The sequence below is a fragment of the Peromyscus californicus genome, unplaced genomic scaffold (genome assembly GCF_007827085.1).
Source record: "Peromyscus californicus insignis strain IS unplaced genomic scaffold, ASM782708v3 Scaffold_7__1_contigs__length_154581171, whole genome shotgun sequence".
Lineage (NCBI taxonomy): Eukaryota > Metazoa > Chordata > Mammalia > Rodentia > Cricetidae > Peromyscus > Peromyscus californicus.
The window spans coordinates 130,933,836-130,961,627 of record NW_026294595.1 but is presented as its reverse complement, the minus strand read 5'-3'; the positions used below and the strand labels follow the sequence as shown (position 1 = coordinate 130,961,627).

Genomic DNA, 27,792 nt, shown 5'->3' with positions numbered 1-27,792 from the left:
GGAGCTGCTGTCCAGCTATTCTCCTGGAATTAGCCAGATCCTAAAGACTGTAGCCTAACAGTGCAGCTTCATGTTCTATTCATTCTGTAAGAGATCATAAAGGACCCTTGCCACCGTTAAGAAAAGTTAAAGGAAAATTCAAAGACCTACCGGGATGGGAGGGGTGAGAGAGGAAGCACCGTTTGTACTCCAGACACTCTGGAATGACTTGGATCTTTTTTTGTTCTTGAGACAAGGTCTCACCATACAGCCCACGCTAGCCTTGAACTCACTATGTCGCCCATGCTGGCACTAAACTATCTTTCAGAATTTTATTATTGTTGTTGTTGCTGTTGTTGCATGTGTGCACACACGGGCATGCACACACATGCATGCACACATCACGGCATGTCTGTGGAGGACAACTTTTCAGGATTCGGCTGTCTCCTTCCACGATGGGTTCTGGGGACCAACTCAGGTCTTCAGGCTTATGCGACAAGTACTTTTTATCCACTAAGCCACCTCAACAGCTGAGGCCTTGAATTCTTGATCCTTCTGTCTCAGCCTTCCCAATGATGGACTTCCAGGTATATGCCGTCACATCCAACACTTGGGTATTTGGAATAAGATATTAATTTGTAAGTTTGTCTTGTTTTAAAGGCAAAAACACTCATTCATGACCACAACCAGTATATATATATATCAAATAGAATAAGAGAAATGGTGGGCAGGAAGTATCACTCTTAGTCTAGGCCTTTCCTCTAAGTTCACTGTATCTATGACAGCATATGAGAAAGAACCACACAAGACCTGGTGGGAAGCTCTCCTCCACCATCCACCACGACAGACCTCAGATGGACAGGAATACTGAACACCCTGAACCAACCACATACTCCAGGACTCACATTTCCACTTATTTATTTATGTCGGGCATAGTGTCTCACATCTCTATCACCAGTATTTGGGAAGCTGAGGCAGGAGGATTATCACAAGTCTGAGGCCAGCCTAGGCTATAAAATGAGACCTGTCTCAAAAAAACCAAAACCAAACCACATCAAACAAAACAAAACATTTTAATTTATTTACTTATTCAAATTTGTGGAGGGGATGGAGGTGGAATCCAGGGCCTCACACACACAAGGCAAGCATCCTGGCCATTCCTTTTTATTCTTTGGTACCTCTCTGCATTCCCATGGGCACTAGGCCAACTGCAGGTGAGCCTAGGGCCACAAAGAGGCCACGATGTCCTCCGCCCACAGGGCCCACGTGGAAGTCCTCACGAGGTGACGTGAAACACAAACAGGCGGTGTGCATGTCCCCAGCGCTGCTGCTGTACAGCCAGGTGGGGAGGAAGGGGGGACTGTGGTCACACTGCTTCGCTCCACCCAGAGGCTCTCTTCCAGCCACTCCCCTCTTCTTAAGGAGCAAAGGGACAGCTTCAAGCCAGTTCTATAAAGACACTCCATCACTCATGTGAGCTCTGGACACAACACAACAGTTGCTCTGAGGGAGTTCCCAGCCCAGGCAGGCTCACACTGAGTCCTGTCGGCCGAGCCCAGGACCTTCCCTCAGTCTGGGCTTGAGGATATCCGCTCCTCACCTCCTCAAGTCAGGTGGGGTCAACAGGCAAGAACTCTTGAAATAATTTTGCATTTCAGTGGACCTTGAGAGCCTGTTTGGATGTTCTAGCAGGGGTAGGTCCTCCTCTTCCACCAACAGCTTAGTGCACACAAAGCCTTGAGAGAGGAAGAGGACACCCACCTGGCCAGCCAGATCAGCTGAATCAACACTGGTGATCAATGTGCAGTCAGATCTCCCTCACACCCTAATTTTGCATTTTAAAAAAATCCTAAGACTGGAGTTGGAGAGGTAGCTCAGTGGTTAAGAGCACCTGCTGCTACTCCAAAGGACCTGAGTTCAATTCCCAGCACCCACATCAAGTAGCTCAGAACTGCCTGTAACTCCAGCTGTGGGTTGGGGAGGGACGTCTGAGTCCCTCTAACAGCCTCCACCATCACCAACACACACACACGGCAAATAATCATATAAATATTTAAAAGTATTTCTAAAAATCCAAAGACTTACGTGGGCATTTTCTGCTGTGACAAGCAGAGTCCACATGACCCTGGTGTCCAGGCAGCCCCAGGGGTACATCCACTCCCCCTCCCTCCTGTGTCCTCTGTTCAGCTTCAGCCCAGACTCTTGGAACATTTCCCCTCACCTGAGTCTTTCTGGAAACAGCTAGGGAAGCAATCTCGGGTGAATACCCCAAATTTCCCTGCAGAGCCTCTGGTAGCCGGTGCCATAGACAGGAAGAGTTGGACACCGTTTGAGAAATAACTACTCTCTGTTACTTCTGTCACAGTAAGACTCACAGGACTTGAATGACAGTCACTTCCTCAAACAGTGGGCTTAGCTTCCAGCCCACTCTCTTCCCCACTGGTTGCTCAGCTCTCCAGATCTTAACACAGGCCCACTTTCTCTCCCCTGCACTCAACTACCTCCAGCAAAAAGCCCAGCAGAACCTCCTCAAAGGAGAAATGGCCCAGGCCCAGGCTGGACACCAAGGAGGTACCATGGCCACCAGCTAGGAAAATAAATGCTGGGGACCTGAGCCCCCATAAAAAAGAAAAAAGAATAGCTGCCAGTATTCAAAGCTTCAGCCAGGAATAGAAACACTTCAGCTTGCCTGGAATCGCGGCCGCCAATCCCATCCCCACCTTCCAGCTTAACTGACAGCTCATCATTTCCTGCATTAAAATTTCAAACTCCTTTATTTCGGTTCTCATCACATTCATCTCAGCACTCCCCGTGAATCTTCAACTACCTCCTTACATAACACTTCTGCACAAGGTAAATAAGGAAGGGCATTGCTCTGAAACACACGTCCAGGTTCCTTACCTGCATGGCGTAGCCCAGCCCTTTCTCAAGCCTTCTGTCTAGGCTGGATCCTTTCCTGAATATGCGGTTTAACTGCTCCCTCTTCTTCCAGGAAGCCCTTCCCAGCCATCTCTCCACCAAAAGATCTGCACACTTCTACAACCCCATGGAACATTCTTTTCCCTGCACGTCTCTGGCAAGCATCGTCTGCACTGATTGGCTGTTGACTTTCCCCCCTTGGCTCTGTCAGCCTGTGCTGCGCTCACTGTGTTATTCATCCCAGGGTCAAGGGTCACATCTAGTGGAAACTAGAACTGAAGAGTACTCAATAAGTACTGTTGTGGTGATATGTAACGTTGGCATGAACGGACCAGTGGAAGAGAAGGACTGGATGAAGGTCGCCAAAAACAAAACCCCTGTGGGACTTCCATGAAAACACTCTGCTCCTGTACCACATTCTCCAGAAACATCAGCCATTTATTCATGTTCCAATCATCATGACATCCTCATTTCTTCATCCACAAGTGGCAATTATATCTCCTTTGGTGGATGCCTTTCAAGATTGCATATTAAAATTACCTAGACTGCATATTGTACAAATAAACTTATTAAAATACAGAGAATTTTATATTTGAAAACTCAGTACACCACTCCCAGGGATTTTAAATTTCAGTACAATTTTTTAGGGTTGTTATTTTCTTCCTAAACACTACAGCAATCTCCTTATCTATGCCACATCAGGCTGGTTTACCTTCACCCTGAGTGTTCTGATAGTTCCTAATTCTTAAAACACATACACTGCACAGTGGTGGCACACACCTTTAGTCCCAGCACTTGGGAGGCAGAAGCAGGCTGATCTCTGTGAGTTCGAGGTCAGCCTGTGAGTTCCAGGATAGCCAGGGCTGTTACACAGAGAAACAAAACAAAAATAAAAAACAAACAAACAAACAGAAAACATACTCAGAACACAGGTAGGTCCTCAGGCTCTGACAGCCTCCCTGAGAATAAGGATTGGTTACTTTTAGTTCTGGTCCGCCAGTGTGTCTCTTTGGGAAGTCCTAATTGTCTACACTATACTATCAATAAAACGGGAACAACAAGGCATGCATTTATTTTCAACTTATGGTGGGCTTGTAGGGACATAACATCCTGGAAAGTCAAGTGGCTTCGAGGATGGATATTTCAGCAAAGTATCAGCTATGGTTATCTGTGTGACAGAACAGAGTAACGCTTTCCTTCTACGTAACTGTAGCTTGCTTGAGACCAGGCTCCCGTCAAAACCTGGCCTCAAGAGATCTTCCTCCCTCATCCTCCCAAGCAGCTGGGACTTCAAGGACATGTCACCATGCCCGTGTGGTCTTGATAACGGTGCTGATCCTCCTGTTATCCCATGCCCGATTTTCCTTCCTTGTCTTTCTTCCTCTTTCTCTGCTTGGCCCTCAGCTCCTTCTACATCTGGTTGGCCCAAAACTTGCTATGTAGACCAGGCTGGCCTCAAATTCAAGAGATCCACCTGCCTCTGCCTCCCAAGTGCTGGGATGAAAGGCGTGCACCACTCACCTGCTGCCATGCCAGAATCTACATCTTTAAATGACTGCCTTCCAACTTGAGGTTAGCCAGGTATGAAAGTCCATGCCTGTGATCCTAGCACTCGGGAGGCTGTGGCAGGAGGACTGCTGTGAGTTTGAGGGCAGCCTGCATTATGTAGTGAACACATAACAAGATCTAGACTGAAATGAATAAATAGATAAATCCACACACATAAAACCTAGAGGTTAAAAAATATTGTTTTTCAGACACACATGGCTTCAGATAACAGGATGAGAAGGAGATCAATAAATCCTGTTTAAGCCTATTTTTAAATTTTATTCATTAAAGTAAAAATAACATTTAAAACATTTTTACAATAAATAGAAACAATCTTTCTTTGACAAGCCCCAGGATAACAGCGTTGTCTGTCGTTAGGCCACAGAAAGGAAGCCAAGAACTGGACTGTGGCTTCTGACACAGCAGGCCATGTCACGTGGACACGGTTCTTGTTCAGGCTCAGGAGAGCACAGACTGGGAGAGCTGCTGGGTGGCCAGGCCAGACTGGGCACAGTAAGGGACCCTGAGGGGAAGCACGTGCCAGTTCCCATGGAGCTCACTGCAGTGAGAAGATGGTGCTGTCCCAGGAGATGCCTGCAAGGGATTTTGATCCACCAGGGTATGTTTTAGCCTTGCACAAGAGTCTGGGGACCTGGTGATCCAGAACGTGGTCTTGGTTCTCAAAGAAGGCTTCTAGGGTAGGGGTGGAAATGGAGTTGAAACATTTAGAGAGACGGAGGCAGAGAGGGCACGTGGGCAGAGTCACCATGTGGGCAATGGACCAGCCCTTGATGCCCTGACACCTCAAGAAACATGCGAAGGGAGCTCCAGACCGCCTGGCAGGAGGGACTGGCCGACAGGGAGAAGAGCAGGAACTAGGGCCTTGTGGGTAGCCTTGCAAGAGTCAGAAGTGTCTGTAGAGGAGGACAGGACTCCCACCATGGAGTACCGGTGTGGCCAGGCCCAGGCTAAAGACTTCCCATCATTCACAGATCCTAGCCTAGCACAACAGGGAACACTCAGAACTGGAGTGCAGACATGTCTGCCTAGAATGAGGCAGAAAGAGAATGCTGCACAAGACAAAGGCCAGCCAGCAGGGCCAGACTGGTGACACCAGCACACGGGGCAAAGGCAGAGGATTACGAAAGAGAAAGGTCAGCCAGAATGGGAACGCTAACAGCGCCCATACCGCTACGGTCTGGAGAGAGGCCCTGTGTGGCCGGGGCTGGGGCTGGCTCAGCAGGATGCCAGCATCTGGGGCTCTGCAACATTGCAGGACTACTAAGCAGCCTTCACACGCCCTAAACTTCACATCTGGATGGCCTGCAGGAAGCTGTCTCCTCAGCTGAGGCAGTAGCCACTTGGCCTGATGCTGTATTGCCTCTTTAAAATGAATCAGCTGGCATCTGGTGAACCTTCTAATCGGGGCTAGCATGAGTCAGCATCTACGTGGCCAGTCAGCAGATTTGATCATTTTCTCAATTCCCCTAGCTACCGCCCAGGCCAAACCTGATTGACACAGGGTCTCTCTGCAGTCATTCCTAGGACTTATTTATTCTCCAAGAGCAGTCACAGGAATCAGAAGTCTAGTTGGATGCCCTCATTAAAAACTCCAGTGGTTAGCCGGGCGGTGGTGGCGCACGCCTTTAATCCCAGCACTCGGGAGGCAGAGCCAGGCGGATCTCTGTGAGTTCGAGGCCAGCCTGGGCTACCAAGTGACTTCCAGGAAAGGCGCAAAGCTACACAGAGAAACCCTGTCTCGAAAAACCAAAAAAAAAAAAAAAAAAAACTCCAGTGGTAGTGGTGGTGGTGCATGCTTGGGAGGCTGAGGCAGATGGATCTCTGTGAGTTCGAGGCCAGCATGGTCTATATAGTGAGTTCCAGGACAGCCTGGGCTACACAGAGAAATCCTGTCTTGAAAAACATAACAAAACAAAACAAAAAACAAAACAAAAGGAAAAAAACTCTCCAGTGGTATGTGGTAGCACAATCCTGTAATCTAAGTGCTCAGGAGGATGAGACAGGAGGATTTTAGTTCAAGGTCCTCTTGGGCAATATAGTGAGCCCTTGTTCAAAAAACAAAACCCAAAACAGCTCTAATGACTTCCCATCAAAACAGAAGACACACCCTCCTTACCAAGCTATAGGCCCCAGCCTGTGGCCCCGCCCATCTTTCTAGCACTGGCTCCCCCTCCCCCAACCAGCTGACTCATGCCAGCCTCTGTCTGTCTGTGCTTCCACAGTGCAGGCTTGTCCCTACGTCAAGGCTTTGTCCTCCTTGGGCATGAAGAGTGACTCTGCCCCCCCCCCCCCCTTGGTAAGACAACTTTCCCCTTCTGCATCCTCTTTGGCTGCCCTATCTAAAATGGGCCTCCCTCCCTAACTTTCAATGGTTACAGCATGCTAACGTGTTTATGCTTGTGTTATTTTAAATACTTTGTTTTTCCAGTGGGTTTTTTTTTCTTTTGAGACATCATCCCAAACTGAATTCACACTTACTGATTCATTTATTTACTCCTGTTTCTCCTCCAGAATATGAACTCCATAAAGATCTCTGTCTCATTCAACATTATTGCCAGGCCTTAGTGAAATTTTTGACAAGTAACTATAAACATTGAGTGAGATGTGTGGCAAAATGTGTTCAAGACCAGCCTGAGCAACTCCAAGACCTCACCTCAAAACCTAACAGAGCCCCGTGCGGACTCAGGAGGTAGAGGCAGGGGGATATGGAGTTCAAGGCTAGGCTAGACTGAAGTGAGAGACTGCCTCAAAACAAAAGGAAAATTAAAATTATACAAAATTAACGTTCACAGTTTACTGTGTGGTAGGTATTGATCTATCGACTTTTCATAGTTAATCCTTACAAGAGCCTGTACAGGTGTTCTTATGATCTCCATTTTCCAAATGGAAAAAAAAAATGAAGCAGAAAAGGGAAGTAACTTTGCCCAAGATCACACACAGCTGGTAACAGTGCCAGAATCCCGGGCTGCATTCACCTCAGGAGCCTGCCTCCACGGCTCCGAGCCAGGCAGCCTCTCCTCCGACTTATCAGACCTGAAACACAGGATTTTTTATCCAAGCCCCTGCCACTGTCCCCCTTACCACACCGATGAGAACCCACAGCTGCCAAGAAACTGATTTGCTCAAGGACACAGCGCCGGGCCAGATCGCTATGATTTCAAAGGCCTTCCCACTACATAGCATTTCAGCATCCTCAGGCCAGGGTAGCTCAGTGGATGCTCATTCTTTGCAGGGGTGAAGCCGGCAAAGGGCAGACTTCTCAAGACTGAGAAGCAAATCCCCTGGGAAGAGCGACATTCAGAATCTGGACCAGTGGTTTTCATTTCAAGGCTGCCATTTCCTACCTGATGAGCCTCCAGGCAAGCTACCTCCCCTTTCTGTTTCCTCACATACCTCCCACCTCAGAGTGATGCCATGGCAAGACAAGACTACAGAGTCTGAAAGGACTCTGCCATCGGAAAGTTAGAGCGCCATTGAAGGCAGAGGAGAGGACAGTCGATGTGTGTCCGAGAAGCGCATCCTTTGTGTGCTCCGGAAAACACCTGCTAGACGGTGAGGCTGTCTCTCCTAAAGCCTGGACACTGAGGACACCAAACACTCTGGCCTTGGGGACTCCGGTCCAGGTGAACAAGCAGCAGTGGGAAGGAGGGAGGGAAAGGGCAAGGAAGAGAGAGAGGAGAGACGTGAGGAGGGTGGCAGGGGGTTGGGGAAGAGGGAAGGATCCAAGAGCGGGGGAGGGGCGAGAGACAACCAGAATACCAAGAGATCTCGGGTGGATGTCCTCAACAACGAGTTACCCAGTCTTCTTTCTTTGGGAGAGGTCAAAGGGCACATCTCTCCCACTCCCTGGCAGCAAGGCCTCCTGGGTCGGTGGCCCCATTTGTATTTCCAGATCCATACTATGTGTGCACGAAACAGGAGGCTAGCCCACTGAACTGTCCAAGCTCCCAGGCCTGCTAAGTCTGGAGGGTTTGGGAGGAAGGCAGGAGAGATCCAGTGGGTAAGCTGCCTCCTCTCGTTTCCCTCACCGTGGCCCGTGGCGACAACTCTCCAGCTCTCTGCCCTGCTCCAGTCGTCATGGAGCTCAGGTGACCCTGTCCCTCCCTTTGGGGACATCTGGGCTGAGGAGTGAAACCAGTTTATGTCTTTGCTGGTATGGGTGGGTACCTCAACACCTGCGGGTCCCCTTAACTCTCCTCTCCTCTCGGCCAGCACCTCCTGAGCTTAAGCATCTAGGGATATTCTGCTTCCAGCCATCATCCGGTTCCTGCTTGGTGCTGGGAAGAGGCAGCACAGTCTACGCAGCCTAGAGGGTACAGCAGGACACCTCCGGCAAGTCTCTAACATCCCCTCCTCAGTGCCGATTTCTCCATTTGCAAATGTGGAGCTGGGCTCGGATCGCACTCATAAAGCCCTTACGATGCCAAGCCGATGGTTAGTGCTCCAGAGCCACTCAACACCCTCCCCTTTGCTCAAAGGCCAACCTGTTACCACTCACATCCCCTCAGAGAAGGAAAGGCAGGACTTTTAGCTTTTGCCTGTATGCTTCCATTTTCCCACTATGAACATGTACTGCTTGAGAAGTCAGAAAGGAAAACATCAGAAGTGTACACCTCAGAGGCTCTCTCTCTCTCTCCTGGCAGGGGTGCTCCATCCCACAGGGATTTCCCCAAGGCTGAGCACTGGCTTCCTCCAGTCACACTGGCTTCCTCCAGTCACACTGGCTGGACGTGAAGGAAATGATGGGAGGGTGCAGGTTGTACTCTGTCTGAGCCAGGCTCGCATGGACTAAAAGGATCCGAGCCTCCTGCCATCCTTACAGGCGGGTGCTCGGTTCTAAACATGGCCCGGGGAGATGATAATTTGTCAAAGGCCTGTGGTACCCACAAGAAGTGCATTAAACAAAACCAAACGACACACCGAGGCCACCCCCTGCCAGCGCCGGCTTTCTATCCAAAAGTTTCACAGACTATCAAGGAGCCAGACTGATGTGCCAGTGTGGACCGGGAACCACGTGACAGCCTTGATCTGCAGAGTAAGGACATCAAAGAGGAGAGATGTCTCCCGCCTGAACCACACTGACAGCTGCAGGAGGCAGCCAAGACCTCCTTTGTCAGGGCTGTCTGAAAGCCTTTCGGGCCTGTACCTCATCCATCTGAGCCGTGCAAGGGCCATACAGAGTGGAGGGTTTACTCCCCAGGCTGGGTCAGGTGGCCAAGGTCACAGCTAGTACAGCCAGGGCTGCACCCAGGTCCGCTGGCTCGAAGCCCAGAGTGCCTTCTCCCTCAATCCTGCTACATCCCATGACCTCTAACTTGCTGTAAACCACGTAGTCAAAACTGCTGTTGCCCTGGACAGAGAAATAATCACAGCAGTTTCAATCCCCCCTGCGCCCCTCCCCTCCACATGCAGGGCACTTTACATTCTAAGGGATTGTTTTGTTGTTGATTTATTTGTCTGAGTCAAGGTCTCAATATGAAACTGAGACTGTCCTTGGCCTTCAGACCATCCTGCCTCAGCTTCCTGGGAGATAGGATTATCTTCATGCCCTACTAGAATATTGTTTCAGAATTATCATTTTGCTTGGATCTCACCAATGAGAGGTGATTGGCTGAGGGGGCACAGAATGAAAAACGGAGTCAGAGCTGGGGTCACAACTCCACAGGCTGGGTGACCTTGGACACATTATTTAGACTCTCTGAAAACCGGCGTGAGCAGGTAAAATGGAAATGACGCCCTGATACGTCGAAGGCATTTAGGGAGAATAAAATCACCGAAAGCCCACATGGCCCCAAGCTCACCCTGGCACAGTACTCAGCACACAGCAGATACTTGCTGGTGGCTATGCCCAGAAAGTCATCCATCCCACCCAGATGGACAAACTCGGGTCCAGAGAAGGTAAAAGCTGTTCAAGGACACTGGGGCACAAGTGGCATCAAGAGGACAACTTACAGCATCCTAAAAGACGTTGAGACTGTCGCAGGCCAGGGGCATATTAGATAAGAGAAAGATGGGCTCTCCCTGGGACATGGCCCCACTTTGAGGATGGCAGGGACAGGTTCTCAAGGGGAATCAGGAAGAGGGAAAAGCAACAGGGCCCTCAAGGGAAACTTGTGGCCTTGTAGTTTCTACTTTTTTTTCTCTTCATCACCAATAGACTTCTCTTGTTGAGAATGGGTACAACTAGAAACAACTTGGAAATTCCATCAACAGGAGGCTGGGTAGTTCAGCTGGGATTTATCCATGAAAGTCACCACAAAGCCTTGTGAGTGCTATGTCCACAGATATGAAAATTTGTGAGACACATTTGTACACATGAAAGTAACCATAAATAGTTAAATTAAAATGCTAATTGCCAAACAGTAATCCTGTTCGTGACCTTATCCTGATACAGAAAATCCGCTAGGAGGATTTATGTTGTGTCTGGCTACTTCCATAGAGTAGGATTACAGTGGGCAAGATGAGAAGAAGCTTTTGAATTACTCCAATTTTTTAGATGTCTTTTTTAAAAATTGTACTTACTTATTTACTTGTGTGTGTGAGTGTGTGGGTGTGCATGTCATGGTACACATGTGGAAGTCAGGGTAATTATTGGAACTGGTTTTCACTAACTTCCATCAAGTGGGCCCTGGGACTCAAACTCATCAGGCGTGGGGACAAGCACCTTGACATAGCTGAGCCATCTCTCTGGACCATCTTTGTAATTAAAGTAAGAGGCCAGGAGACCAGCTTGGCTGGAAAAAGCATTTGCAAGTCTGACAAATTCCATCCATGGAACCCAAGTAAAGACAGAAGGTAAAATTAGGTTGAATCACTAACTTTTTTTTAAACTTAAAGCAGCAAAGCCCTGAGGTGCTGGAGAGGAGACTCAGTGAATAAAAGCACTCGCCACAGGAGCTAATGACCTGAGTTTGAATCTCTAGCACCCACATACAAAGCCAGACATGGCATTTTGAATCTATAATCCCAATACTTCTGTGAGGAGGGAGGCAGAGATAAGAGAATCTCCTGGAAGTTCCCAGACCAAGCAGAGAAAAGAAAAGAGACTCTGCCTCAAAACAAGGTGGATGCTGAGAACCATCTCCCTAAGATGTCCTCTGACCTCCATTCCTGTGGCATTTGTGTGTCTGCCCTCACACAAATCACACACACACACACACACACACACACACACACACACACACACACACACAGAGAGAGAGAGAGAGAGAGAGAGAGAGAGAGAGAGAGAGAGAGGCTCTTTAAAAGAAAGCTGAGAAAAAAGAAGTATGGCGGTAGTATAACATTAGAGAGGGATTTGTTTGAACCAATCTTCTTCTTTCTCATTGTCCTTGTGTGACTCTATTTCTGCCGGATTTCTTCCAGTCTGTGTCTCTAATATTCCACCCAATTTTACACCATTGTAATCTGGATGTAATCTGGCTTTGTGTGGCTTTCCTATTTAACATCAATGTATCAGAAATACTTTCATGTTATGACGTCCTCTTCATAGTGCTTTATTACGGACGAGCTAACATCTAAGACTTCACATGCCTTAACTCAAGTAGCCTAACAATCGCAAGAGCAGGTCTGTGGACTGTCTACATTAAAGGTGAGGAAACTGAGTCATAAAGAGATGAACTGGTTCCCCAAACTCTTGCAGCTGGTAAAAACAGAAATAAGACTTCAGCCCTGTTCTGTGAGAGTCCCAAGTCCTTACATGGTGTCTTCCCACTCTCTTCCCCTCACTACTATAGATGGTCCTCGATTTGTGATTTTCTTTTTTTTTTTTTTTGGTGTTACAAAGATGTGAAAGCAATATGTATTTAGTAAAACCATACTTTGAATTTTTATCTTTCCCTGAGCTAGCAGTGTGCCATAGGGTGCCCTCCAGGAACACTGGGTAAAGCGATGGTGAGTCCTAGCTCCGAGTCAGCCCCTTGCTTTATGCTATCCTGTGCTGATCAACTCGAAGGGTCGGCGTATCCAGTGGCATCTCAATGCAGGATTTTCTTCTAGTTACAATGGCTTTATAGGAATGCAACTTCATGGCATCAAGGAGCATTTATACAGAGGGCTGAATGAGAAGAACGCGCTGATAGAGGTGGGAAGACCGTGACAGCTGCTGGACCTTACAACTGGCATGACTGCGCCTTGAGATGGCTCACAGGGTGAAGCTGCTTACCCCAGGCCTGAGCACCTGAGCTCAATTCCCAGACCCCACGTGGTGGAGAGAACCAATTCTCAAAGGTTATCCTCTGACCTCCACACACACACACACACACACACACACACAGAGTCACAAATAAACACACAGAGAGTCACAAATAAACACACAGAGAGTCACAAATAAACACACACACAGTCACAAATAAACATACACAGTCACAAATAAACACACACACACACACACAGAGTCACAAATAAACACACACAGTCACAAATAAACACACACACAATCACAAATAAACACACACACAGTCACAAATAAACATACACAGTCACAAATAAACACACACACACACACAGAGTCACAAATAAACACACACAGAGTCACAAATAAACACACACACAGTCACAAATAAACACACACAGTCAAAAATAAACTACAGTCACAAATAAACACACACACACACATACAGTAGTCACAAATAAACACACACACACACACACACACACACACACAGATGAGAGCTTCAAAGATGCCCCATTTTTTAAGAGCACTGGCTGCTCTTCCACAGAACTAGAGCTTAATTCACAGCCCCTACATGGCAGCTCACAACCACCTGTAACACCAGCTCCAGGGCAGCTGACACCCTCTTCTGGCCTCTGCAGGCACCAGGCATGCATGTGGTACACAGATATACGCAGGCAAAACACCCAAACATATAAAGTCAGAATGAGTCTTTTTTAAAAACTAAAGTTTAAAAAGCACACGACCTTGAACAAGTCACTCCCCTCTTCACTTTTCCAGCAGCCAAGCATTTCTGATCCCAGAGCGACATGCCAATGACAGAGCAAGGAACGGAACACGAATCCCACTCTCAAGGCGGCCCAAGGGGCAAGCCTTCACTCTTTCATTCACAGAAGGAAGGAAGTCGCGGCACCTCTGGCACTGGGCAATCACAAGCATGACAAGCATAAAGGGTGCCAGGGGCTCTGCAGCAGCCAGCTCCACGCTCTGAGAGGAGGGGATCGGCGGCTGTACAGCACTGCATATTACTTTATACAGTGTATGTTCCAAAACGTCCTCAATCATCTGCCTATTGTTGGACATTTAGTCCCAATTTGCTGCTATTATAGACTAGCTCTGACGGGGATTCATCCAAAGGAATTCATTCAAAAGAAAAATGCCAGATGCTCATAAGATGCTGCCCAGCCCATGGAATGATTGACAGGAGACCAGCCCTTCTCTATCTCATCAAGCCTCAAGCTGAATTCTCTGTGGCTCTCCCCACCCCCACACTGTTCCTCCCTCAACCTGGCAAGCCACATGCCATCCCACGGAGGGACATCTTAGTGCAGCTTCTCATCCCGAGGCTCCAAGAGGAGGCTTCTCTGCAAGGTCACAGTCTGCCCCTTCTTTGTGGGCCACACACCTGCCAAAGAGACCTTCCTTCCCCAAACACCCTCCTACCACGGTCCTCCGCAGGCCAAATCCTTCCAAAGGTCCCCAGAACCTCCAGGCTCACGTCCAGCTCAAATACCTCAGCCTGACATTTAAGAGACAGAAGGGAAAGAGGAAAAAAATCCTTATAGAGTGGCTGTGATGTGCCAGCACCATGGAGAGTCTTTATGTAATAACCACCATGAGGGTCCCACAGCCACATTTCACAAATGAAGAAAATGAAGCCCAAACCAGCTAAGTGATGTTCCCAAGGCCACAGCGCTGATACCGAGCAGAGTGAATTCCAGAGCTTGCTCAGAGTCGTAAGCACAAGCTGACTTTCTGAGTCACCTCTCAGCTCCTTGGGCCCTCCCTGGACTCTGTTCTTCAAAGCCATCCACTTCCCTCCACACCCCTACAGCGTTCAAACTCTTACCTGGCGTTAGTGTCCAGCTTAGGGGGCCAGCTCTTCTTGAAGCCTTCCCTGAGCATCAAAATGGGCAGATATACTATATAGCGTACTCTTACTTCTGGGGCCAGGATGGCTCTGTCATCCATGACTTGCTCAGATTTTTAGAGGGGTGTGTGTGTGTGTGTGTGTGTGTGTGTGTGTGTGTGTGCACATTTGTGGATGTGGGCGTGTGTGCCATGGCATGTGCATGGCAGCCAAAGGACAACTTTCAGAAGGTAGTCTTCCCCTCTACTGTAGGTGGAACCCAGATCATCAAGCTGGTGTGGCAAGCACCAGTCCTCACCGGGCCATCTCGTGGGCCCTTTGTTTTTGTTCATTTTGGTAACAGAATCTCACTATGTGACTTAATGCTGGCTGGCTAGGAGCTCATTCTCCATCCCAAGCTGGCAAACTAGTGGCAATCCTCCTGCCTCGGCCTCCCAAGTGCTACTATTACAGACATGTGCCCGGGCCCAGCTTAGACCTGAGACTTTTGAGGAAGAGCGTGCATCTGGTTGGATGAGTGTTTCCAAGTGAAAAAACTGGAGGTGACCTCTAGAAGGGGTAAGCTCTGGCAAGTGGCTCTGACCCACCTGCCTCTCCCAGCCCTGAGCTCCCTTCAGCCAGCCCATAAAGTGATCGGCAAAGTGGGAAGAAGAAAATGACTGCCTCACGGGGTTTTGTGAGGAATGTAGGAGTTGTACACGGAAGATATGGAAATAGCTCCTGGCATGTAGTAAGAGCTCAGTAAATGTTAGCTGTTGCTATTCTTACCCATAAGTCTCCTTTCTACAAAGAAAGCAGGGCCAGCTTGCTGCCACCCCCAGCCAGGCACAGGTCCCTGCCGATGCTTCGACATTTCTTCTGTGTGGCTTCTGGCCACTGGATCTCTACCAAACGTAGCAAGGGGCAAGTGACAAAGCCAGCTAGCAAGCAGAAGGCCAGTGCTCACCCCTCCCACACATACCTCTTTGACCCTACTACTCCTCAAGGCCTTGGTAGCATCCAGGCCACAGACTCGTGCAATGGGCTTCTCTATCTGGACCAGTCCCGGTCTACCCGCTAACTACCAAGTTCAACTGGACACTAGCCATGTGCTCTCAGACACTGTCCCAGGTATACTATCACGGTAAAGGCAGAGGCTCTGAACTCCTACAGTCCCACACATTCCAGCTGTGTGACCTCTGGCAGGTAATCTGAGCCTCCAAGCATCTGTCAAAAGTGTCTATATTATCTAACAGGGTTGCTGGGAGAGGGCACAGAGCACTTATGGGGCACGGCACACACTAAATGCTCAGTTAATACCATCTCTCTGATTGTACAGTCACTAGTATAGGCTGAAATGGTCATCTCCCTTTAATAAAGAGTGCAGAGAAGTCTAGACAGTGGCCCACAGACAGTGGAGCTAACAGATAGATGCCCTTCCCATTGCAGTTTGTACAGTTAAGAGACCTTTTCTAACGCCCCAACAGCTCAGGTCCAGAATATCTGAACCCCCAGAGTCCTTTCCACTCCTCATACTCCAAGAGGACCCAAGGCCCTTTGTGACCTGGCCTCCACCGTTCACCTCATGGGAGAAGAGCTGGGAGGCAATGTGAGGGCCCTCCTAAAAGGGGGCCCCAGCCCCCAGCCTTTAACATACAGCCTTTAGCAGAGTGCTGTATGGAATAACAACCACAGCAGCCAAGAAGCAGGCCTTCGGGCAAGGACGAAGTCTTAATCAAAAGTTTCAGTCCTGAACACATTAGTGCCGGCTCTCTCAAGCAGTAGCTGTGTGACCTTGGGCAAGTCATTCTTCCATTCTATACCTTTACCTCCCTTTCTATCTTAACTCAGTGAGAACCACAGGGCCCAGCCTTGTTCTCATTCAGGGTTCTTCCGAAGGACCCCTTCAAGGGGAGCTTGGGTCCAGGGCACTGCCACAGGCCCAGGGAATGCTTCAGCAGGAACAAAGTCCTCCCCAGTGGCCTCCTCCAGGACTGCTTTCGGGTGTCCCCCACGTCCTAGGGACTGTGCTCTGTGAGCCATAAGTTGTATGCATCAGTGTCTGGGCAAGTGGGACCCCAGACTGGCCAACAGAAGCTAGCTCCATGACTGGCGGAGCCTCTCTGGGCCACCATGACTGAGTAGAAGCTGGCGCATGTCGCCTCTGCTACAAGCTCCATCTGGAGTCATGGATGGGAAGCAGGCACATAGCACCTCTCTTCTACATACCCTAGCCCAGAACAGGAGCCTCTGGGGCCACCATCACAGAGGCCAGACTGATGGAGCAGCGGACCCTGTCCAACCTCAGAGCGGTCCTAAAGGCAGCCCTTTCACACTCCCACCTTGGGGTGCAGGGGAGGCGACGTGACAATCCACAGTGACGGTAGGAACACGTGGTTAGTGTTCTCCCCCACCAATGCATCGCAGAGCTCTGGGGGAAGCAAGAAGCAAGAACCATGACTGCCCCCAGAGAGAGAGGCAGCAGCCTCAGAATGTTTTCTGGATGCTTGCTTAGCCTTCCCAAGATCCTATGGACTCTCTGGCCCACATAGCCAGTCAGTGGCTTCAGCACCCAGTAAAGACCTGTCCCCAAGACCCCAGCCTCTTGGAGACTCGACCTCTCCAAGTGTGAAGGTTCCAGGCACAACTGACACTCACGAGCAACCTACCTCTGATCAGCAGGTACAACTACCAGCAGGACAATGCCAGTCTGAATCCTAAGAGGTCCTGGGGGTAAGGTTCATATACCCAGCTCAGGGAGAGAGAGGAGGAGGGCTGGGGAGTCAACGCAAGTGGGGTCTGTAACCAGAGGATGAGGATGATACCGAGAACTCCCCAAGCAGCCAACCTCTAGCCAAGATATTGTCCTGCAGCATTGGAAAGCCTAGAGAAGAGGACCAGGGAACCCAACGAGGCAGCTGGGGTGGCTTTCCAGAACAGAGTGGGCCAGCTTCCTGAGCCCATCGCCCAGCAACGACTCATTCTACACCAAGGTGCCAGCCGACACCCCTGACTCCTGGCACTGAGGAGGCTGCAGAGGTGAGAGGACCAGCAAAGGTCTCCCCCGACACTGGCCAAGGGGGCCCGACAGCCTTCAGACTGAAGCTCCTCATCTCGCCCCATCTCCTCCCTGAGGGCTGGAAGCTGGGCCTAGATGTAGCACACCCGGGTTCCCCATGCCACCTGATCACCGGTCCCCACGTGCCTACCTGGGCCTGGGGGTCCCCATCTTGGGCCGGCTGGGCGAGGGCCGATCCCCTCGACTCCTCCGGGCCCGCAGGCCGCGGGGCGGGGCGGCGCGGGCGGGCTCTGCGGAGCAGCCTGTTCCGCGACACCCCCGCCTGCTGATGGATGCCGACTGCAGCAGCGGCGGCAGCCGCGGCGGTCGGCGTGCGCCGGGGGCTGGGCACCGTGCCCACAGCCCCGGGCCTGGCGCCCGCCGTGCGGCCCGCCCCCGCCGCGGCCTCCGTGCCCAGCCCAGGGGCGGCCGCGAGCCTGCCTCCTCGCTAGCGGCGCCCAACCCCTGCCTCCGCCTCCTCGGCTGCCTGCCTTGCCTCCCCCGCCCTTTCTCCCGTCCCCGCCACCCGAGGTCCACTGCGGGACGAGGTGGCCGTCTCCACCCGGGCCCTGGACGGACGGCCTTCTCGACCGATCGCTCGCGGGCTCTCCGGGCCAAGTCCTGGTGGGGGCTCAGGGAGAGAGGGAGGGGGAGGGGAGAAGGAGGAGGAGGATCCCTGACTCAGAAGAGGTGACTCAGCCTCTGTGGGCCTCCCATCCCACGGAGTCGGATCCCCTTCACTCCCCTGCAGATCCCTTTTACTCCCCTGCAGCGCAGCGCGGGGCAGAACCCGCCTGGGATGTGGCGTTCCTCTCCCACTAGGGAACCCGCGTGGCAACTGCCTTCCGGGAATCATCCCAGCTTGCTGTCCCCTGGGTGTGCGTGTGCCCCAGTACCTACGTGCCTCTGTGACCATGACAGTAGTGTAACAGCAAAGGAATCCTGCAGGGGTTGGACCTGTATAAAGGTGTTTACTATACACAAGGACACACCGTGGTGTGTGCAGCCAGATTCAAAGGGGTCACAGAGGTCATGGCTCAAAGCCAAGCTAAACCCTGCCCCTCCCCTCCAGCAGCATGTTACAACTCAAAAAGCCAGTTCCACCAGGACAGCTCCCTCCTATCCAAGCGTTTGGCAGCCACAGAGCACTCTGGAAAAGAGAGGGCCTGGGTTCCGATCTAGTTCTGCTACTGGTTCAGCAAGTACTCTTGGCCAGCTGCTGCCATGCTCTAGGCTTTAGTGCGGAAACCATGAAAGAAAGGATAGATTGAGACTAACCCTGTCCCCGGGCCCCAGTTGGTGAGGAAGGCCTGGGACTGATGGCAGCAGCTCATACATGCTCACCAAAGACGGCTCCCACGGTTCTACAATGGTAACCCATGTGACCCTCACTCCTGGCCATCACCCAGGCGTGCTCAGGCCCTCTTTCATTCTTCCAACCATCTTGCACACCTACTATGTGTAGGTCACTGTTCTGGGCCATAGTGCTGGACATCCTGAAACTGTGAAGCCAAGCCACCTAGATGTGGTCTGAGGCCCCTGTCATCTACCCTCTCCACACACTGCAGTTGTATTAATGTTATCTTTAGTGTGTGTGTGTGTGTGTGTGTGTGTGTGTGTGTGTGTGTGTGTACCATCTCTGCTCAGCTTGTCCCACACCCCCTCCCCAACCCCTGTCTTTCAAGTAACACTAGATCCTATCCCAAACCTGGAACTCTGTAGGCTCTGCCCTCTCCCAGCTCTCCTTCGGGGATCCAAGGCTCTGGCCTTTGCCCCACCACCAGCCAGGCCTTCTCTTGAGTGTAGACAAGTCCCTTCATCCGGTGCTTCAAGAGTCAGTCCCAGGACCTTGCTGCCACCTGCTATCCACTAGACTCAGGAGTGGGCAAGAGCAGAAAGACACTCACACCCTCCTCCAGATGAGAGGTGGAAAACAGATCCGCTCAAGCCAAGTGGGAAGGGCTCCCTCACAGACCCTATATCCTGGCCTCCCTCACCCAGGAAACCTCACACAGGTCCTTAGGAGGACGGCCTCTGAGCAAATTGCTGACCCTCAAGAGTATACACTATTTGAGTTCAGTGTTCGTTTGAATTAACGCCTGGAACAATCTGCCAAACTCAGGAGTGACTTCAGAGGGACTTGCTCTGTGGGCACATTTGTGGAAAGGGCCTCCCTCCACTGCCTGCCTCTCGGCATTTTGCTTCCAAGATAACCTTTCCTCTTCTGCCTCCTCAACCACAAGCTCCCAAGGCTGCAAAGCTAAGGCCCTCCCATTTCTCACAGTTTAACTCTTTCCCAGACACCCCCTCTCCCTTCCCCAGACATCACTGCCACCCCCGGCCTTCCCCTGGGGCAGAGCCTGGTTCCCAGCCTCCTTGGCCACGTGGAGCCTCTCACTTTCCCAGGAAAACCGAGGCTACTTCAGGACCAAAGCAGGATGTTCCCAGACTTCATTTTGGATTCATACCCAAAGGGCCCAACTCACTTCCGGTCAATGGCAACATGCTGAAAGTTGGGTAGCTTCTAGAATGACGTTTGTTTCTATTTCTGTTGTTTTTATCATTATTTTCTGTGATTATTTTCTATCCCTACTATTAGTACTCTCCAGTTTGCAGAATACTTGGTTTCACAGCATCGTTTGAGTTAACGTCACTCCTCTCCCCAATTTATAAATAAGTAGTCAAGGCCTGGCTGGAGTGGTGAGTGATTTGGCCAAGGTCACTCTACACAGTTATGCGGGCTCTCTGGACCAGGTCCCTTCCACTTTCCCCACACCATTTCTCCAGAGAAATGACAAACAAGAGACCGCGTGGGGACTGAAAAGAATGCATGCTTCTCCAGGCATCACTGAAATCACGACCCTGTTACTTTTCTGCTTCCATTCCCCAAGCAGGGAAATTGAGGCATGGGATTGATTCACTCCCACCATGTATCATGAAAGCCTCCATAGAGAAACATCAGGGATGGTGGTGAGAAAGGCCGTCGCCATCGTCGTCGTCAGATGTGAATTAGTCAGCTTCCAGCCCTGGTTCTGGCTCCCCCTGCTGTTTAACATGCACAGGTGGTCTGACCTAGCTGAGCCTCTGTTTAATCACCTCTAAGGTGAGAGGAACCCCTGCTGCACATCTGTTCCTGGGTCGCTGTGATGGGAGTTCAGCAGAGGCTCGCAGAGGAGGGAGGACAGAGTACTGGAACTCCCCCCCTGCTCTGCCTAAGGAGGAGGAGAAAGTCTTTTCTCTTAAATTTTAAAGATAAGGGGACTTGAAGGTGTAGAAGTCCAAGATCTAAGAAAGCCAGGACACAGGGAGAAAGCAGAGCACACAGCATCAGCTCCAGGCCTCCAAGATGACTGAAGGGTCAGAGACTCCACCAAACATCACACAGGACTCCTCCAAACACCCTTTGACCTTTCAGAGGAGGAACTCAGGCCCCAAGCAAAGCAGAATTTGCCAAAGCTACCCCCAGGTAGTTAAGAGTCTAAGGGTTCCATCCATCATCCAGGGCTTCTTGGTCTGGTAGGGAGACGGGGAGGGGTGAGAGGTGTTCTCAGTGCTGAAACCCGAATCTTTCATTCAGTAAGCAGTGATGCTTCCTCCGAGGCAAGCCCTGGACACCAGAGAAGGAAGAACTGGGGAGTGTGACCTTGAATTCACAATGGTCCAATGGGTAAGGACAACACACAAGCCAGCACATCAGAGGGTGTCATAGATCAACCACTCTGCCACTTGCCGAGCACTTCCCCGAGCCTGGCACTAGACACACATTCATGTGCTTAATCCCCGAAACAATTCTCTGGCCCTGAAATTACTAATCCCTTTCACAGCTGAAGTGACTGAGGCTCAGAGGTTTGGTGTCTTTCCAAAGCTCACCCCGCTGATAAATGGCGGGACTAGAATGTGATGGCCAGAGCCAGCTGATGCTAAGCCTGGAGCTTCAGCCCTCACAGACTGGCTCCCCCCAGCCTTTAGGTCTGTGCTAGTCAACACTGGAGCCGCTGGCCACAGGTGGCTATCAACTACCCGAAATAAACAAACGGAAACGTGCAGTAAATGTAAGACAAATGGTGGGTTTTGAAGTCTGAGTACTAAAATTAAAGAGAATGTTATGTATTTCAGTCATTCTTGTATTAATATTATGAGATCAGGCATGCTGGTATGGGATCCCAGCACTTGAGAGATGGAGGCAGAAGAATCGGGAGTTCAAGGCTAGCCCTAGCTACTACCCCAAAATAATTAATTAATTAAAAATTACAGATGTATCAGATTAAATAAAATCTCATTAGAATAATGTCGTGTGTGTGTGTGTGTGTGTGTGTGTGTGTGTGTGTGTGTGTGTGTGTTGCTAGGAACCCAACCCAGGATCTTGGGCATGCTAGACAACTCTGTCCCTAAGCTATAACGCCAGTCCTGGCTTTGTGTGTATGTTGTATGTTTCTGGCTTTGTGTGTATGTTGTATGTTCCTGGCTTTGTGTGCATGTTGTATGTTCGTATGCATGTGTGGGTGTGCATGTATATGAGTGCCTGTGGAATAGATCAGGTGCTCTCCACCTGATCTTTTTGAGACAAGGTCTTTTCACTGAACCCAGTGTTTGGACTAACCAGGCTGGCCTCAGAATCACAGGGATCCACCTCCCTCTGCCTCCCACATGCTGGAACTAAAGGTGTGCGCCACCATACCCAATCTGGTTCTGTTTTGTTTGGCGTTTTTGTTGTTGTTGTTGTTGTTTTGACATTAAGTCTTGCTATGCTGCCCAGCAGACTGGAGTTGAACTCCTGGACTCAAGGGACCCGCCCACCTCAGCTTCTCAAGCGCTGGGACTAAAAGCACAAAGCACGCACAAGCTGCTTTTTTGTCTTTTTAATTGCGTTTATGACTTGCACGTGTGGCTCACACTGTGTTTCCTTTGGTCAGTATGGACTTTGATACTCTGCAGTCCTTACGGAGCCCACGGAGATGAGAAAAGGTATCTTGGAGGAGGGGGCGGCTAAGACACACTGGATTAAAACAGAGGTCTCACGAGGAGGGTATTTCAGGGCAAGAGATCTGCAAGACATCCGGCTCTGGCCCCAGAGGGCAGCAGGGCCTGGGTGGGCTGAGCTAAGCCCCAGGCAGCTGAGAGCTGGGCCAGAGGGAGGAAGCTACTGAGGCCAAACTTTCCAAAGCAGCATGTCGTGTCCCTGTGGGCTTGGGAAGCTCAGCCTGGCAAGGCTGCTCTCCCTCACTGCTGGCACTCACAGACGGCACTGCGGGGCAGCTGGGTCCGAGCAAGCGAGCGGAAGGAGAAGGCAGGGTTAGATGAACAACAGCACAAACAGGCAGGGGCCCTCCCCTGCTAGCTGCTCCCTACCTTCTTCCCTCTCCACTCCACCAGGAAGCCTCCCCAAAATGCAATCCCCAAGGGTCTCACCTCCCCTTGAACCTTGGCCTAGATTGGGAACTGCATGCTCCCACACAGAGTCTTTGTAGACTGCCACTGATGCCCCGAAGCTCACGGCAGCCCATGAGTATAAAGCACTAACTAGTCCACAGCTAGTGTAGCATGGTGAAGAGCGAAGCTACCCCAGTGAAGGGCTAGTACAAGATGGAGGCACTCCTCGGTACAGGAGCTCCATGACCTTGGCAAAGCTTGACCCCAAACCTGGGGGTGCTATGGGCACTGCCTCTTAGCACTGCTACAGGATGACAAGGCCCCCACTAAGGGGGCCTGGCAGCTCAAATGCTCTCCCCTACCACAAGTGAGCACCTCAGCTACCTCTCATTACCCTTGGTCTCTCCCAAGTCTACATATGCTCAAGATTGCATTCCTTCCAAGGAAAGCCACCCCACCCTCACCCCCGCACTCCCTCTCTGCTTCCTCCATCCATGCCCCACCCAGCCTAGCACGCCTTCTCTGCCTGCCACATCCTTGCCTCCTTCTATCTCACTTCTGATTCCAGGCTCGGTTGTCAAAGAGGCACCCTGGCTTCACAACCCTGCCTCCTCTCACGGGCAGGAAGCTTGCCCCCCACTGCCATCTGCATACCCACAACCAAGCCCTGGACAGAGCTGGGCATCCCCAGGGCATGCACAACTGACTACTATTGCTGATCTCCAGGGGCACATCAAAGGGCAGACTCTGCTCACCTTCCCAGTGAAGAGCCTTTAGCAGCACCTCAGCCTCTGATGAAAGAACTCACTTCAGCTTGACTCTCGAGACCTTTGCCAGCCTGCCCTCTCCTTGGTGCCTCAGCTTCAGTCTCAGAACCTACCTGATGGGCTCTGTCACACTGATGGTTCTGGGTCCCCAGGGTACAGTAGCTCGGCCACAAGCTTGCTTTCACACGTGTTTTTTCCTCTGCCTGGACGAACTTTCCCTTTCCCATGGTCATTCTTCTAGTCATGGCCCAGGAAGTCCTTCCTCATGCCCTCCTCTCTGCAACAACCCCCTACAGCTAGACACAACATTGGCCTTTCCCCCTCCAACCAGCACTGCCCACTGGCCCTGGCTTATGTGACTTGCAGAAAGCCCTTAACCTCCTGATGCACCATAGCTTTATGAGAGAAGCTACTTTGCATCTTCCAAACCAGGAGGGTCCTTCTTGGTGGTCATATGAGCATAGTATGGTCACCTTCACCCCAGAGCCAGAGGTCCAGAAGCAAGGGGAGTCAGGAGTTCACCAGAATGTCAGGACACCCTGAGGATGAATTCTGCCATCTCAATTTCACCTTGGCTACAGTTCCTTCGGGAGGCTCCATGCATACTTCCAGTCACTGCCTGGGAAATCTGCCCTCCTCTAGGAGTCTGGGAACCATGCTATGGGGCCTGAATATGAAAAATGTGGCCAAGTTCCCACTGGATACAGACTGCCACCCTGCCTGCCATCAGGAGCCTGAAGCGTCAGCTGAGGTTTTGTTGTGGTGGCATCACAGGTTCCTTGCAGTCAGAGGAGATCTCAGAGAACATCACACAGAAGCTATGAGGAGGGGGGGAGCGATGGGAGAAAAGCTGTCCGTTTGCCTGTGGTCCTGGTGTGAGATGAGGCTGCAGCGTCACTATCCATCAGCATCATCTTTGCAGAGTGCTAGGATCCCCAGTTACAGGCTGGCACAGTGCCCAGCAATTTGCCTCCATTTTCTATCCTAAATCTCTCGCTACCCTGTAAAGTAGAAATTACATATCCACCTTGATTTTACAGGGGACAAAACTGAAGTCACTTGTCCAGAGTTCCTTTGATAATGGATAGAGGACCCAAGATTCGGCCTCAGACATACCTAAACCTGGAGTTTGTGTTTGTCCCCTCATGACCCTGCACTCATTTGGCTGAACACAGTTACTGGAAATGCTGAGACAAGAGACAACCACACAGAGCACGTGTCAATTTGTGATGCACTTATGTGTATTTTTTTTTTTTTTTCGAGACAGTGTTTCTCTGTGTAGCTTTGCGCCTTTCCTGGAACTCACTTGGTAGTCCAGGCTGGCCTCGAACTCACAGAGATCCGCCTGGCTCTGCCTCCCGAGTGCTGGGATTAAAGGCGTGCGCCACCACCGCATTTTTTTTGTATCTATGTTATAACCATAAGGAAGTTTAATGTGTGTGTGTGTGTGTGTGTGTGTGTGTGTGTGTGTGTGTGTGTGTGTGTGCAGGTGTGTGAAAGTGTGCGGTGACAGATAAAGGACAGCCTTGGCTGTGCCTCTGAAGATGCTGTCCGCCTTGTTTGTTTTCGAAGCAGGATCTCTCACCGGATCTACCTGTCTCTTGCTCCCTGGAGCTGAGATTACAAGCATGCCAGGCTTATTTTAAAAACAAGACAAAAAACATGGGTCCTGGGGATTTAACTTGGATCTCCAAACTATCTCCTCAGCTCTAGAAAGGTGGTTTTGGTTTTGGTTTTGAAGCAGGGTCATACTATGTATCTCTGCCTATCTTGGAACTCACAATGTAGACTAGGCTGGCTTTGAACTCAAAGAGATCTGCCTACCTCTGCCTCCCAAGTGCTGGGATTAAAGGCATGAGCCACCAGGCCTGGCCTAAGAAAGAACATTTTTTAAAAAAAATGTTTTCTATAAGCTTGAGATTTTGGGGTGTGAAATGCTACTAAGCATTAGGGTCTCTGAAGAGCAAGATGTCGTCTATTTGTTTCTTTCCAATCATCTCTGCATTCAAATAAGAGCTGATCTGAAAACCTCATGAACTACCAAGCCAGGACAAACAAAATTCACCTGCTGCCCATTGCTCTGCTTACAAACATGTGCTTGCCTCCCAGTCTCCACCCTGGGACCACGCAGCCAATACTCCATTTGCACAAGTTGGCGCTGCTCGGCGGTCTTTGCAACCTTCTCCTCAGCCATCCATCTGCAGAGACCAGACGGCCAGACCAGCCGCTGCACCACCACCTAATCCCAGCTTTCGAAGGCAGCCAGGCAGTGACGTCTGGGTGTTCCCATCTACGTGTACCAGGCCAGGCTGGGTAGAGAAAAATGTCTGTGTGTAAACACAGCCTTCTGCTTCAACGGCTCCTGCTTGGACTCCCCTGGCCAACAGAGCCCTCTGTGACTTTTATCTCCCTGCCCAAAATAACCATTGGCTTCTGTAATTCTCTGGGCATGGATCAGACTGGTAGGAGCCTCAAGCAGCTTGAGGATAGGAAAGACACATTTTCATCTTTGCTTTCCCAGTGCACCAGTGCAAAAGTCTGTGGCATTTATCTAGATCCTCAAGATACTTGGAAGGGACCTATGGTGGGAAGTGAGAGCTTGCTATAGGAAATGGTCACATGATCTCAAAGCTAACAGTTCAGTAGAAAATAAAATAGGGACACCAGCCAATTGCAGCAGAATACAGAAATCAGGAAAGGTACAAAGGAAAGGATGATGCTTGGGGGAATTCGGAGGGGAAAGAAATTGGAGAAAAGCAGACGTCAACGGCTTTAAGGAAGCCTTTGGACTTGGACCGAACAATCTGAACTAAAAGCCTGCATTAAAAACAGGACAGTGAGAAAGGACAAGGTAGGCGCAGGAAACTGGGCACATTTGGCTTGGCACTTGGGATGCTGAGCATTGACGCCGTGCTGGAAAGGCAGATGGTGCCAATCAGAGACTTGAATGACATTCCAAGTGGTTTCCTGCCCTGTCTAGCAACTAGCCACATGCGATCTCTGTGAAAATGAAAATGTAAAATTCACAGCCGCGTGCACTGAGTGGTCATCAGACTCTGAGGATTTGAACCAGTCATCGTTGAAGAAATTTCTGCTGCACAGTGATGGGGACAACAGGAGGGTAGTCAGAGGACTTGGGGAAGGTGCGGGATCTGACTAGAGCTGGTTTGTGCCTAGAGGGTAGCGGAGGTCAGGAGCCAAGGTGGAACATTGCAATAGTCCAGAGGAGATCAAGAGCCACCTCTTGGGTAGTAGGGTGAGAGCTGAGAGGGTGGGAGAGCCTGACCACCTGAATTCAGATCCCCAGACCCCAGGAAAAGCCAGGCACAGAGGCATGTATTTCTCTAACTGCAGAATTGTGCATGTCTATAACCCCAGAGTGCACCTATGCGGTGGGGGGGGGGGGGACGGGGGAGGGGGGACGAGGAGACGGGAATCCCCAGACCTTGAGGGGAAGTTAGGCTGGCAAACACTACAGCGAAGTAGTGAGAGACTTTTGTCTCAAACGAGGTAGGCAGAAGGTGAAGACCCAAATGTGAGGTTGTCCTCTGACCTCTACATGTATGTTGTTGACATGAACGTGCCCATGGACACATACATACACATTACACGTACATACACACACTACATACACATACACATTACATACACATACACATTACACACACACATACTCACACACATATGTGCACGCACGCGCATACACACACACACACACACACACACACACACACACACACACACACAGGGAATAAAAGAATCATATCTCTTTCCTCCACTCATTTCTTGCTATCAGTAAGCAGAAGAGTGCTGGTTCTCCATGTGTTGTTCCTGGAGCAGCAGAATCACTTGGAACTCCTGGTGTGAGATCCCAGGAATCCACCCAGACCTACTGAGTCAGAAGCCAGCTCAGAGTGTCCATCAGCTCCCCTGTCATTATAATGAAGCTAAAATTTGAGCTCTGCAGTATAAATGCCTGGAGCCACACCACAGCTCCAGAGCATCCCTGGTCTCTGGAGTCAGAGGACCTGGCTTCACGTCCTGCCTCAGCCATTTAGTACGAGTGCTTAATGTTTGTGCCTCAGTTTCCTTATTACAACTCTATGTG

At 50.5% G+C, this 27,792-nt stretch overlaps 1 protein-coding gene and 1 long non-coding RNA gene across 5 annotated transcripts in view; one reads left to right on the top strand and one right to left on the bottom strand.

Moving 5' to 3' along the window:
- The window catches only part of Epb41l1 (erythrocyte membrane protein band 4.1 like 1), a 132,394-nt gene that overhangs the window by 57,661 nt on the left and 46,941 nt on the right, over nt 1–27,792 (bottom strand). The window contains exon 1 of one of the 4 annotated variants that reach the window (XM_052722677.1): nt 17,699–17,838. The exons of the other annotated variants lie outside the window; for them this stretch is intronic. The gene's annotated coding sequence lies outside the window, so the exon portion shown is untranslated. Of the gene's footprint in view, nt 1–17,698; nt 17,839–27,792 lie in introns of those variants that run through there. 4 annotated transcript variants of the gene reach the window in all.
- LOC128100492 (uncharacterized) lies at nt 18,037–24,551 on the top strand. The gene is made up of 2 exons (XR_008214813.1): nt 18,037–21,013; nt 21,125–24,551. It is a non-coding gene; the product is annotated as an uncharacterized LOC128100492 (long non-coding RNA).